The sequence below is a fragment of the Polistes fuscatus genome, unplaced genomic scaffold, assembly GCF_010416935.1.
Source record: "Polistes fuscatus isolate 324 unplaced genomic scaffold, CU_Pfus_HIC Scaffold3, whole genome shotgun sequence".
In the NCBI taxonomy this organism is placed as follows: Eukaryota; Metazoa; Arthropoda; class Insecta; order Hymenoptera; family Vespidae; genus Polistes; species Polistes fuscatus.
The window spans coordinates 6,490,175-6,505,495 of record NW_025113107.1 but is presented as its reverse complement, the minus strand read 5'-3'; the positions used below and the strand labels follow the sequence as shown (position 1 = coordinate 6,505,495).

General features: G+C 31.9%; 1 protein-coding gene across 6 annotated transcripts in view; it reads left to right on the top strand.

The window, feature by feature from the left end:
- Nucleotides 1-15,321, top strand: part of LOC122519564 (cAMP-specific 3',5'-cyclic phosphodiesterase, isoforms N/G) — a 328,446-nt gene that overhangs the window by 131,767 nt on the left and 181,358 nt on the right. The window contains exon 1 of one of the 6 annotated variants that reach the window (XM_043639103.1): nucleotides 8,949-9,038. The exons of 3 other annotated variants lie outside the window; for them this stretch is intronic. The gene's annotated coding sequence lies outside the window, so the exon portion shown is untranslated. Of the gene's footprint in view, nucleotides 1-8,948; nucleotides 9,039-9,124; nucleotides 9,222-9,251; nucleotides 9,936-15,321 lie in introns of those variants that run through there. 2 more of the 6 variants (XM_043639104.1, XM_043639102.1) reach the window with 2 other exon arrangements.

Here is a 15,321-nt window from a genome sequence, read left to right as displayed (position 1 = left end):
TTTCTTTTTTGATTTGTTTTCGTTTCTTTTTCATTTCATCCGAAAGTTACTTTACGATTTCATTCGGTGATTAATCACGAAAAGAAAACATTCGTGGAAGTGGATCGTTTATTTGGTGTAACCGGTTACAAGATTTCTCGCGATAATTAATCCCACGTTTAAACCATATTTCGTGTATAACGGAGAACATCGAATTTCCATTCGATATGAATGATACTGTAATTGCTGTGTTATATACAAAAATATATATATATATGTATAAGTATGTGTACATACATATATGCATCAAGGATTTTATATTAGCGTATATTATGCATCACAATTTTGCATATTACCCGACTCATTTGTCTTCTCATTTCTCATACTTCGTAATCTTTAGTTAATTTCATAAGCTCTTTGATAACACGATACTTTCATACGATGTTTATTAATCGAATTTAAAACGAATGTAAGTTCGATGATATTTCCGGGCTTATTTAATTGAAAGAAAAGAAGAAAATGAGAGAAAGAGGAAGACTGAAATTTTATTCATTTTCTTCATGGAAATAAATTTCAACATTTCTAATTCTAATATGAGATGTAATTATGGTAAAGAAATAAGACAAAGAATAGTAATAATATAGACACCTACTTATGAATTTATTACATATAAAGTTTTAAAGAAAGAAAAAACAAGAAAAATTTAATTAAATCGTCGATTATTAAAAGTCAATTTTAGAGAGAACCAATTATCTTACTCGTTACATATATTTCAAATTGTATTTTTCATATGATAAAATACTTTTATATAATAAAATTTATATCAATTTAAAAGTTTCAATAATTCTAAAATATATTTTCATGTATAAGAATGTTTACGTAATATTGTATTACAAGAAAATATTGATTATTTTTAAATTGACAAAGAGGGTAAGAATACTAATAGAATCCACTTGTATATAAATTCGTTTCCCCCTATCTTATTCTTCTCTTTCTCATGATCTTTGTAAGTCGAATACTATATAATTATTTTCGTGCTGTTAACATCTGGTACTTTTTTGACAAATGCATTCGTGTCCACTTATTCGATGCAACAAAACAGTGCTAGCGGTAGATGGACGGTTTTAAACCGAACCACGTGTCGGGAGTCATCTATTAGAATTATTTTAATAATAGAATTTCGAGGTTCTCTGACTATAAATAAAGAAGAGCACGAGAATATGTCGGATATTTGTTATATATTTCTCACTGTGCCATTTTCTGATAGGTACTATTCGATTACAAAAGTAATTACACGCTCGCTTACGTCATTGTTAGCCGAAATAAATGTGTACGAGTAAATCTTTACTCTCTCTCTCTCTCTCTCTTTCTCTTTTTTTCTTCCCCTCCCATATTATTTGCTGGAATTGTTGCTGATATTAACAATGATAAGATACCCAGCAGGTTCGAACATTTAGATCGTTATTTTCAGAACGATTAGTACGAGTAGTAATACTCCGATTAATTATTTCTGCTAATTATTTCTATTTACGATGTCCTTGTTATCCCTGTCGTATCGTTTACGCAAAGCACGAACATTATTAGCGGTAACCCAGCAATTTCGTCAGGAGTTACCGAAAAACAAAACGATATTCGTATATCGACGTTGACTTATCTCGATAAAATATCTGAAAAAAAAAAACAAAAACAAAAAATACGATAAAAAGAAAAATTTCATCTCTTTTTCTTTATTTCTTTTTTTTTTGGTTTTTTTGTTTTTTTATAGCATTCCATTTATAATATAAAATCAGGATGATACGTGAAAAATAGTTAGGACAGTTTCGAAAGTTCTTTGACAAACATATTACGTATTAGTGTCCCTGTCGTGGATGTATTTGATACTTGTGAAATTTCATGGGAATTCACACGATAAACGTGTCGATTGGCCGCTTTCCAGACAGTTTGTCTGGTCATCGTTCCTATCTTATTTACGATGTCAAATGTGTCAGCATTGTTGTCCTATTTTTTTTTTTATTTCTTTTCAGTTTGGGTAATTTTTTGTTATCTTGCTTACTTTCTTTTCTTCATTCATTTTTTTTCCCTTTTTTTTTTTCGATAAAATACTAAAACTAACAATTAGACGCGTACGTAAAAAGCTCATTTTTAAATCGCGAGATCTTTTCGCTCTCCGCATTTATTTTACTACGGCTTCTTATTTTACAAAGCTAATATCACTTTTTTTTCTTTCCAACTTTAATGAAAAAATCTTTTCCTTCTCTCTTTATTTCGAATTTTTTTCGCGATTTAAAAATTCTTCGAAAACTCATGCAAAGAACATTCATGCTACCATATATTATACCAGCATTTTGAACGCGTTTGATCACTTGGCCGACTTGCCAAATTTCTTACAAAGTCACTTATACTACCCACGTATGTTTGCATTCTCTTCTTTAAAAATCTCATTTTCTTAACTTTCGATTACATTTTATCCAAATTATCGATAATTTTTCTTTTAGTAAATGTGCGTGTTAAATATTCATTGAGAAATATTTGAAACAATTCTGAAATGAGAATCGAGAAAAAATAATCTGTAACAAGACTGTCCAATTCTAAATCCTAAGAACGAGTGTGGTCTAGTACTATAATGAATGTAACCCAAAAGAGAATTATAAAATTTCTTAATCTTTTCACGACAACAGAACTAGCCACTAGTATGCCACTAATGAATGAGTCGTTGTGCCATTAGTTAACACCGTATAAGCTAAGAGTGTCTCGGATTTTTGGTTTCTAGTGCTTTCCAGAATACACTTAAATTATTAATATTAGTATTAAGAATTTCTTCTTGTGAGCTAGTCAAATGCGTGATGTTAAATTCGTTTATCGTTATTGTAGATAGAGACAATTTTTTTGTCTTCATATGTTTCCCAAACAAGACTAATAAATTGGACACTATCGGTTTAAAGTTCTTCATTGAGACAAATTTTGAAAAACGTATGTAACGACGAACATCCTTTTTTTCATTCGCTCGATTTATCAAATTATCAAAGATACTTATCACTGAGAATCTTAAATAGAACGATAATAGAATAATTAGATAATTAGAAAGACATTTTGTGATAAAACGGAGAGTTACTTAAACGAAAAGTTTATGATCACTTATGAACGTATATCGATAAACTTTTATGAGAATAGGTAGGTACGATATGTCGTTCTTGTAAAAAATCATTGAATTTCGATAAAAATTCGTCGATAAAACCTATCATGTCAGTCTGTGTTATAGTTGAAACGAATTCGAGGTCGAGAAAGAGGAAGAAAGGAAGAAAAGTATTCTCCTCTGCGTGTTCCAACTCTCGAGAGCGTTTCTACAAGAAAAATATGTTCAACGATACTAAATCGATCGAAGTCTTCTTCTCTTCGTCTTTTCGAAGAATTTATATACTTCTTCTTCTCTCTCGCGAAACTGAACCTCTCTTAGGGATTTTCACGTGACATTAAGAATGATAGTTTTCAATATATTCGAAATTAAAAATAAGAAGGTAAGAAAAATCGATCTTAACAAATAGTATTTCATTTCTTGGAGAATTAAAACTACGAGATTGAAAGAAATAATAAAGAAGTTTAATTAATTTTGTATCTTATTATTATTATATGTCCATTTAATATTTTCGTTCGTAATACACATTTTTTTTAGAAATAATATTATACACGAATTATTTCTATTTCTATTTTTAATTTCATTTAATGGCAGAACGAAATAAATGAATTTTTTTAATGAGACGAGTTATATTTAATTGTCGCACTTGAAATTACGCTTGTATTTATTTAAAAAGGATGAATAGTACTGTTATCATCACTGTAAAGCGTTATCCCGTGTGCACGGAAAACTATTAAAATTTTCTTGATCGAAAACTCAATGGTGCTTGTTAACTCGTGTGCTTTTAATCAACTCAAAGGAATAAAATTGTGAAACAATTTACGTTTAATTTAAAATCCTCTCTTTGCATTTGGTATTTTTTAAAAAATATAAAAAAAATGTTATTGATTTTTTTATTGTTAAGTTCATGAGTTTTTAAATTTTATTGTTTACGAGATTATTAATTTTATTAATAATTATAATCAATAGAATGAATAAAAAAAAAAAATAAAAAAAATAAAAGTATATACATTGATAATCCTCAAAGCATACAAATTCTTATGGAATTTTAAATGCTACGTGCTTGAGAAGCGGTATTCTTGAAGGATCGTAAACTATCGTTTACTCTCTCTCTCTCTCTTTTTCTATCTTTTTTGTTTCTCTTGTCTCTCGTTGTATCTCGTATTCTTTGAAAATTGCTCACATATAATAACAATCTTGCACGCTTGCTTCGTCAGTCGACGAAGCATAATTAATTCGAAGCCTTCTATCAGCTTCGGCGTATATGCCTTGATAAAAAAATGCTTTACTCTCGGTTTGCTCGTTAATACGAAATAAAGATGAAATAAGTTGGCGTATACTTTTGCAACGATGTATTTTAATTTTTCTCTCTCTCTCTCTCTCTTTCTCTTTTTTCCACCATTTCTTATAGCTCATACACTTGTTTGCTTTTAATAAAAAGCGTAATTAATATACATGAAATAATAAAGGTTAATTTCATATATGTACATAGGTAAACGAGTTAGATACTTGTATTATGCGGTTAACAAGTAGAGATAGGTAGGATAGAATAAATATTATATAGAAGATAATTGTATATATCCTTCCTTCTAATAGAGAATAATGTAATTCACGTTAGCAAGATTAACAACTAGTCGTGTTATGAGCAAAGCACCTTTTTTTGGCAAACTGCTCTTCAATCGGAAGCTAATAGAAATTTCACGATGTGACGTAAACGGAAACGCCTTCCTTTCTATATTATCGTAATCATTAGATAAGCTTTATAAGCGACACTCGGAATATTATCGACTACAATTAGCTTAGTTATCACACTCTAAAGTGATTAGTCTCGAATCTTGCCGTTCAATTCGATATAACAAGCAAATAACTTTTACTGTAGTTAATAACGTTTCCGTTATTTTCTAAAGATACAAATGAAAAAGTTATACGCGTTTGTTCATCATATCTTTTCTTTCCATTACAAGTTTTCTTTTAAATTAAGGAATCTTTTTTTACTTAACTGTATCCATTATTTTATCTTCTTCCTTTGAAATTTTGTGTAATCTTTTATATTATTTTATATTTTATATATATGTGTATATTTTATAACATCTGTTGTTAAAATATAACCACTTTATTTCCGTGTACTTATGCCTGTAGCATACGTCGCAAAATAAATTATATATGTCAATGTCATATATGTAACATGAGATCCATGATTACCCGTCAAACCGCATACGAACGTAGTACCTTGCAATTCTACTTGCCAACTTTCGTCGTAAGCGTGCATCGCTTCGAGTTAACTTAGTTTTAAACAATGCTTTCGCTACGAGAAATAAAAGTGTTAGTGTTTTTCTGATGATTTTTATGAAATCAAAAAGAAATTAAGACTGAAAGAAATAGAGAGAGAGAGATTATTATTTCTCTTCGAAATGTTACATTCTCGTTTAATTATACAGCACGATGACAACCCACGTCATATAATCGCTAAAAACGTAATCCGCGTTTTCACGTATCGAGTAAGACTACTCTCGCTAATGGAAGATCTAATTTCTCTTATATCAACAATAACAATAGCAACGAAACAAAGTCACTCTCTGTACTTTATATCCTTAATTTTTATTTGTATTAATACCGAAAGAAGTATTTTCTTTTCTCTTTGTAAACAATACATTAAACTATCTCTCTCTCTCTCTCTCTCTTTTCTTTTTTTCCTAATTTAATTTTAGCAAGTATTTTCTAGATTGCATAATTTCGATGATTTGAAATTCGCTTGGAAATTATTCCAGAAAACTTTAACATAATTTTATTTCTTTTCTCCCTTTAATTGCAAAATATTTTTTCAAAGCCAGCACGTAACTTGTTTCATGCGGCGAAACAGTGAAATCTTTTAGAATCCTTCAAATTCAGCCGTAATTTTCCAATTGGATTTGGAATATGGATATTCTCTATTTTTCTCTCCCAATCTATCTCTACCTAATGAATATTTTTGTGGGAATGGACATTTATATAACGGAATATAGGTAACGATACAACTAGAAAATTGGAGTATATCCGATCTAATCAAAACCGTTCCGTAAAAGTTTTTGAACAAGTCCAGGAATTATTTTTGCGAATTTAAATTTTTGGATTTTTAAAGAGAATCCTTCAGAAATCTTTCGGTAATATGAATCTTTCATAGAAATGTATTTTTTAACGCTTATGAGTCTTATACCATTGTTTTCAGGCTTGATTATCACTCAACGAATATTCGTTTTTCGTCCTTTCTCCTTGATTTATAATAAAACGGCGAAATAATAGACATTTCATTCGTTCGGTAAGAACGAATTGTATACACGTCATTGACAACGCAACATACTTACGAAATTGATATTCTAATCTTTTGCAGTCGTGAGTGACTTCACTGAGTGAGATGGTTCTGACGTAAAACATCTTATTTTGAATTTCGTATTTTCTGTACATTTTTAATTGATGAATCCATTCTATAAAGTATCAACATTCTACATTGAGATTTCCATTTTATATGCATAGAAAGACAAATCGTTATAAAATCTGAAAGTAATAACTGAATCTGTGAGAAAAGTTAACTAAGGAAAGAAGAATGGAATGATTTTGTTTGTTCAAGGCCTTACCAAAGTCTACAAAGAACGTATTCTCGGAAATCTTACGATAAGTTCGACCGATTAACACTCCTACGGCACGAAGATCTATCGACAATGTGTCGTAATTCGATTTTCGATACTTCACTTGAAGGAACTTTGTAAACAAGGTTAACGTGATCAAAGTGAACTGTCCAGTTTCTCGTGAAGATTCTCTTATCTGTATCAGTCTAATGTACGAGTTTTCGTCTCAATTTATTACCGTTATCGTAAATCTTTTAAGATGCATGTAATTTTTTACAAAACATCGTAGATCAATTTTTCCTCATTTTTACAAACTTTATTTGAAAATAATATATGGACACAATCAATTCATTATTTACTCATATGTACTAAGCGTGTATATGTACATATACCTGTGCATATATGTGCCGATAATTATGACAGTGAACTAAAAAATTACAATATGATTATAACTTTAAACTTGATTTAATTTTGCTTTTGCTTTTAAGGAAAAATCTAATAAAAAATATAACCGAAGTTGATGATTTAATCAATCTTATTCGATTAGCAAAGCAGCAATAGTTCGTAATAGGCCGTAAGCGGCTATTGGACAATGCAACGGCGGTGAACGTAAGGAACGAGTGTCGTAACTGCATATTTCTGTTTATGCGGCTATGCAACTCTCGAAAGTTCGCGAAGAAAGAGTTGGATCGTATTAATAGATAGATAGACAATTAAAAGAAAATATCTAATCATTCTTATTTATGATTACGAATCTATGACTACAAAATTTGCAAAGATTTATTTCTTTAACAGTCTTCTATATATATATATTCTTATATATTTTTGTAATATTGAAGATATAAATGATTATACAATTGTAATGCTCACATGTAAAACTTCATTGGATCAATTTTCGAATAATATTTAATGAATTTTGAGATAACAATAATATCCCTAATGAAATAACGAAGCAAAGAATGACGATGACGACTCGAAAGAAATAACGAGCTTCGACGTATCGTAAAAAGATTTTCTTGTTGCTTTCATTTACATACGATATGCGAGCCGTATTTGTAAACGTTCAGTAAGCTGCTTTACATAAGAGTGTAGACCACGATTAATTTCCATAGCGTGTAAGTATAATATATAGGTGTATGGTGAGAAGACCAAACGTAACGTCCAATGAAAAACTTCCAACAAATCGAATATACGATTCATCGAAGATGGTAAACGAAATGAAACGAAACGAGACGAAACGAATAACGGCGATGGTGGCTAAATTTGAAAGGTTCAAGTAAGAGAAGGGAATAAGAGAATATAAATGATACGATAACAGCCTTATCTCTCAAAGACACCTTACTCTTTCCCTTTCAAGTCGAAAGGGAAAAACGTAATACGATCGAAATGCCGACATTTCCACACTCTAAAGCCCCAAGAAGCTTTTCTTTAAATCACCATTATGATGCAGTTCTCGTACCTTGTACGAAAGGTTATAACATATCCTTTCTATATGATATCAACCGTCATTTTTTTGTTTGAATATAAAGTAATACGATGTAATAATCCATAAAAAGAAAGAAAAAAAAAAAACAATTTTCATTCATTTTAAATTACTTAATTATTTATTAATCAAGTATCACTTCAATTCAGTCACTTTATCTCATAAATCGTCTTTAAAAATCGCGAAGGTACGCGCGTAACGTATCGGCGAAATTTACTTCGGTAGTTTCCGTTCGAGTTCGAGAATATTCGGTGTGCGCTTCTCTACGGCCAGTCCACAAAACGGTGTGCTACGGTCGTGACTGTTATTTCTCTCGCTCTTACACCGTTTCTTCGCAATATCTCTTTCTCTCTCTCTTTCTCTTTTCATCTTCAATGAGAGAAGAAAAAAAAGTAGAAAGAAATAGACAAAAAGTAAGATCAAAAAATAATAAAAGGAGAATATGATAGAGGAAAAATGTGTAAAGAAAAATTCCAGTAAATATTACAACGAGAAACTTGCTACGCGATTCATTCATATATTTCCATCTTTGTCTGTCTGTCTGTTTAACTCTCTCTCTCTCTCTCTTTCTCTGCCTGGCTTTTAGTAGTCACGGTGTGTGTGTGTGTGCGCGCGCGTCCTGTTCGGTGCTTCGCGCTCGTTGAACCGAACGCGCGTCCGTCGTCGTTCGGCACACCTCCATCTTTCTCTCTCTTACTCTCTGTGTTTCCCCCACCACACCCCCGCGCGTGCCGTTCGCGCCGTGCTCTCGTTGGTCAGTCGCGCGTCGTCCCGGGCAGCGCGCGGGTCTTTTTTCCAGCGGCGAGTAGCTCGCGTCGCGTTCTTGCTGGACGACGACGACGTATGTGTATTGTTTCTTCTCGTTTTCGTCAACATCATTTTATTTTATGTTAGATATCTATTCAAAATTATTATTATTAACATTATTATTATTACTATTATTAAGTTTCTATATCCTATTATAACGTCCTTTTCATTTTTTGATGCTCGTTAAAGCACGATGTTTGAACTACGAATAAGCTGAGTAAGAAGAATTTGCTGTTTTTTTCCTTTTACCCTTTTTCCTTCCCCTCCTCTACCCTATTACACACCATCCCCTAACCCCATTCAACCCCACCCCATCTTCCTATCTTCCCTTTACCTTTTTCCCTTCTTCTTCTCATTCTTATTCTTCGCCCTTTTCTCCTCCTCGGTATTTTCTCAACCTTTACCTTTTTTTCTTCTTATTTCTCTTCTCTTTTTCTTGTCTTCTTTTAATTCTTCGAAGATAAAAGGGTGGTTCACGATCCCTTTGGAAAAGCTTTCTTTTTTTTTTCTTTATCCTTCTCTGTCCGTATATTTATAATAAGGAAAGAATAAAAAAAAGAAAAAAAGGAACAGAAAAGTGAGCTTATTAGGTTATCAAAATTACGACGATAACGATCAAGTGAAGATCCCGAGCATCGAGGAGGAAATGTGCTTCGTGTGAGAACGTGCCCGAAAAAATATGTGCTTGCGTGAAGCACGACGACGAAGGCGACGACGACGACGACGACGATGACGACTACGACTACAACTACAACTACGACTACGACTACGACTAAGATGTGAGGGAAAAAAACCGACGATAACGACGATAACGACAAAGACAAAGATGACAAAGACGACGACGACGACGACGACGAAAAAGCGATGAGAAAGAGGTTTCTTCAACGAGATTCACCGAAATCCCGAGAGTGGTCGAAATTAGGCGACGACGGTACGCGGAAAGCTTCCTGAGAGAAGCTTTTTTTTTGAAATTTTGTATTGTTTTGATTTTATTCTTCTTCCTTTTAGGTTGTTTTTTCTTTTCTTTTCTTTCTTCTTCTTGATACCCCTTTGATTTGACACTTTCCTACGATTCGTCATAAGCTTCCGAAATTGAGAACTTTTACACGAAAAATTTATGTTACGTCTTGTACGTTTAAAGAAAGGACATGAAAGAGATATATATATAGAGAGAGAGAGAGAGATATATAAAGAGAAAGATAAAGATAATTTACGTATCTACACTACTTTTATTTATGGTAATTGCACAAGTGTTTAATTTATCATCAATAAGTAACTATCGCCGTTAAGTTTTACTTCTTTCGTTCTCTTTCTCTTTCTCCCTTATTCTTTTTTTTCCTTTTTTTAATCCATTTATCTTCCACGCTCTTCTTCTCCTTACTTTTATTTTTATTCCCTATTCACGTTCACGTAATTGATACATCAATCGGCGATCACTCATCACCGTTTCATCGTAATCGTTTTTCATCGCATTCATCAGTCAGGCAAAATTATTTCACAAGAAGCTTTTCAAAAGTATACCATCAAGGGATTCTTCATTATCTTTCTTTTTTTTTTTATTGTTACGTCTTATATATCCTTTCTTGAAGTAGAATTATAAGTGAGAATAGAAATCCATCATCATCGATGCACAGCGTTCCAAGACAAAGCCTGACATTTCGTCTACCATATGCTTTTTCTCTCATATCTTTGATATTTCGATGCGAAAAGATATCTTCCGTATAATTTTAAAAAAAAAGAATATTTTCCGTTTTTTTATTTACAGTTTCCTTACTTTTTCTTCCTTTTTTTTTTTAACAAAGAAAAAACGTCGATGTGGCGAGTAAAACATTTCTCGCAAGCGTCGGTACGAATACTAGGATCATTTTAGAACATCTTTCGTTGTTAGATAATGTGCGAAAGTACAAAGATACGTGAAACCGCGTAAATTTTGTTTCTTTCTGTCCTTTGCATTTTTACAGTTTCTTGTTTCTTTCTCTTTCTCCTTCCACCTTCTCTCTGTTTCTTTCTTCATCATTTATATATCTTAAATATATCTGTAAAGTAGTTACGTATGTGAATATAATTTCTACCACGATTTCTATGTACCATACATTAAGTAAGATCTTGCATATGTTGGGAAGTCTCTTAGGAAGTTCGACGAGTTTCTAACGGTACCTTCAAGTTAGTATGAAAAATGCGAGGATATATTTGAACGTAAGATGGCATAATGCTGTTCCCATGTAAACCCTGAGGGACTCGTTCGAAACGAAAAATTCTAAGGAGAATTTTCTTGAGTAAGGAACGATAAATTCGAAAGATTAGAATAGAAGAAAGTAAAAGATTTATTTTGAAATCAATTATTACAATCTTATATAATCGATTTATCTATACAAGATTTCCCAAAAGTCCTCTTACTAAGAAAAGGAAACATTATTATTTAGTTTCTCATCTCAACAGTTACAGTGTCGTTAAAAAAGTATAAGTCTACGATGCTGTCACTCCAAATACTTGCCAATAATAAATGTATATAATTTTTGAATTCTTTATGGTAGCTTTTGGGATACTTCATAAATGTTTTTTAATACTTAAATTTTGTCAGTCAAAAAACAATCACGATATACTTCGAAGATTCAGAATACGATAACGCGTGCGTATTCTAAGGAATAGATCACGATAACTCGTGTCTTTGCACGTCGTAAATCATCTGAAAGCATCGATCGTAAATCATGTTCATATACCGTTGAACTCAACTACGATTGAATCTTTTGGGAATTCACTTGGATGTCCGTCGAACGTGGTTTAGTGAAAGTATTTCGTTCTTTTTCCCCATCATTTCCTTGTCATGCTCGATGGAATCGATTTATACTCAAGAGTCAAAGATCGAACGTTCAAGGATAATTTATAAGAGGAGAGTAAACGCGAAAGGGTTAACGATCTTTCGGTTTCGTAAGAAGAAATTGCACGCACGAGATAGATAGTCAAAAGCCATTTAAATGCTATGTGCGGCGTTGAGATCGTACGTGCGTGGAAATTCTTGATCGAGTTATACTAGAGAGATAGAAGCAAGGACGACTAAAGTGAGAAAGAGAGACGGAGATAGAAATAGAGATAGAGATAGAGAGATAGAGATGGAGAGTGAATAAGTAAAGTACATGGTTTAAATTTCGTGTCTATTAATGTCTACCCAGTTCATTTGAAATAAAACAAACGACCATAATCGTCTTGGCGTGATTTTAGGTGCGATTGCATACTTTGAAATCGCGAATTGATTATATTACGAGAAAGAGAGAAAGAGGGAAAGAGGAATGTCTGAACCAGACGCAAAGTTACGATCTCTGGCAATGGCAACAAATTTCGAGCTGCGTATTGCAATAAATCTAAGTCTTTTCCATTCTCTTTCCTATTTTTCTTTCTCTCTTTTCCTATTCAACATGAAAGAGTAGAAAATTGATTCATCTTGAAGATCGATAATATTGTTCTCGAGAAGAGTATTCGTCGAGTTACTTTGATTAGGAACAACGATGGAAATCAAATCAAATATAATATTAATCAAGATTATTTTGTTGGTATGTACATGCAAACAATTTTAGTGAACATTTTCTTTCTCTACTAATTAACAATTTATCATGTAACAAATTTCGTTAATGATATTTATCAATTTTGTATGAATTTTTTGATTCCTTTATTTTTTTTTTCCTTTTTTTTTGTTTGGAAATGTACGATTTGTCATGATTAAATCATTAAAAAGGTAGACTCGAATTAAAAGTAGGAAAATGATGTGTCGCTATCTTTAATGCAGTCTGTTAGAAAAAAAATGTCGAATATTTTCCTTCTTATTTGATTTCAGTTCATTCTTCTTCTTTATTTTCCCTTTCTCTTGTATCTCGTTGTCTCTTTTCTTCTTTATTTTCGGTTGGACGAGAGAAAAAGTATTTTGAAATTGAAACTGCCAGTCAATATATAAGCAACAAGCATTCTTCCGCTACGTTGAGAATATTCTTTCTCTTGCGTAAATAACAATAAAAAAAAGAAACAACGATATCTCGTAGGAAGAGGAATCTTTCGACTAGAAGATGATCGCGCAAGTTAAAATCGTAGGAGTTACGAAAATATCACTGGTGAGAAAGAACATTCGTTGCGAATTTTGTTTTCGTATTTTCATTCCTTTTTACGTCCTTTTCAACATTCAAGATCAAACGATTTCTCTTTAGGTTATTATTAAACTACTCGATATTTCATAGATTATATTCCTTTCACAGTTTTCTTAACACAAACACGATAATATTATATATGATGTAAATCGTAACACAATATTGACTGATCACAAATATTCTCATGCAAACACCTTATACAAATATAAAAATATAAAATTATACATATAATCATGATAATATTATTTATTGTGTTCAGTGAAATAACGATGCCATCAATTTTCAAATATTTTTATTATTTAAATTCAATTATTAAGGTAGTCATAATGAGATGCATTAGGTTTTTGTATATCTACCGGTATACTAACACCTCAAAAATATGTTAAATTTTTGTCATTTTTCCATCTCCTTAAATCTTTTTCTTCTCAGAATATATTTACCATTAGAGCATATTTCGTGGAAAGGAATTATGGGTTGAACGTATTTTTAATGAAATCAGTAATGAATCTCAAGTGCATAGGAAGGCGGAAATTCCCTTGACAGAATACTACAAGCTACCGACCATATCTTAATTACGAGAATGAGAGAGATATAAGTTACTTTCTTCATAACTTGCCTTCGATGTTCTCTTCTTTACATATATTTTTTTTTTTATTTTATACTCTTTTTTCTTTCTTTATCCCATGTATCTTTCGTTTTAAAAGCTACGCAATATACATATATACATATGTATTTTATTCATTGTTCCTTGGTAAAGTAAGTATTTTCGAAAAGTTTTAGGAACGCGAGGGCATCGAGGAAGTTTGCTTGCGTTCAATGGTATTCGTTATTTCAACTTATGTTAGCGTTCTAACTTCGTCGGTTGTATATTGTTGATCGAGATTCGAACACGATAAAATATTCTCTCGGTTTCTCATGAGTTATATACCTGCTCACGTACGACTTTACGAAAATCACTTATAAAGTAAGTTTTCTGCGTATCAATCGTGCGAATTAAAGTTTTTGTAACGTTTGTCAGTGAATTTAGTGATAAATATTATATACAAATAAGTACTTAAGTAAACTTATTCTATAAAGTTCAAGTTTTGAAGTTATACTTCTTTTGGCGCGTTTGGGAAAATGTAATGGGGAGTGATTTTGTTCCGAGCGTCTGGAAAAACGACACCATGAAGTTTGTCGGTATTTACGACGCGCGACAAAGCGATTTCAAATTTACGGCGTGAAGTTGTCTTCTCTTCTTCTTCCCCTTTTTTCTCAAGCGGGTCACCCATCCAAGTACTAATTGTACTCAGCGCTGCTTTACTTAAATGATCGAAGTGGGAACTAATACTATCACCGTACCATGACTGTCAACGCGTGAAGAAATTCGATATATCTCTCTTATATTTAGTGTGGACTGATATCTATATTTTGATATTTTCTTTTCCTTTTTTTTTATTCTTTCTTATATATATAATAATTATTATTTCTTTTTTAAGTTATTTTTTGAAGTTATTTTTGAGGTTATTGAGGTTATGTTCGTTTTGGTACGGCAAAGAAGTATAACTTGTTACGTGCGTACATAAGTACACACACCAGTTTTTTTAAACACGTTTTATTTTTTTATACGTACAATCGTTTGTTCGTTCATTAATAGTACATTTCTTAGTAGGAGATACGTAAACGTAATCGTGTCCTTAATGTAAAACGTGTAATTGCTTCTCATTGTTTTATGTTTGGCTATTAAGGCTGACGATACTTCTACGATGTTTTTATCTTATAAAATTAATACAAATAGCCCTTGAAGTTTTTCAAGAAAATTAGTGCTATACGCATTACCACCATCCCCCTTCGTTTAATCGCGAATTACTTTGAAGAAACTTATCGACCTTCCGTAATATACACCGCTACGACACACTGACAACAGTTATTTCGCGTAGATAGTCTGAGTCACGGTAAACTATCTGAGTTTACCGAGTGATTAAAACAACCGAGACCTAAGGACAAAGAGAGAGAGAGAGAGAAAGAGAGGAGAACGTAATCGAAAAACGAATATCGGAAAGTAAAGAAACCACCGGAGATTTGAGTTATTTGTACGAGATTGTTATTATTGTTAAATTTACTTAACGATCAGTTTCATTTTTCTTTCTATCTATGGAATATTATTGCTTATAACGCACGATCATTCATTTGATTAGTAACGTT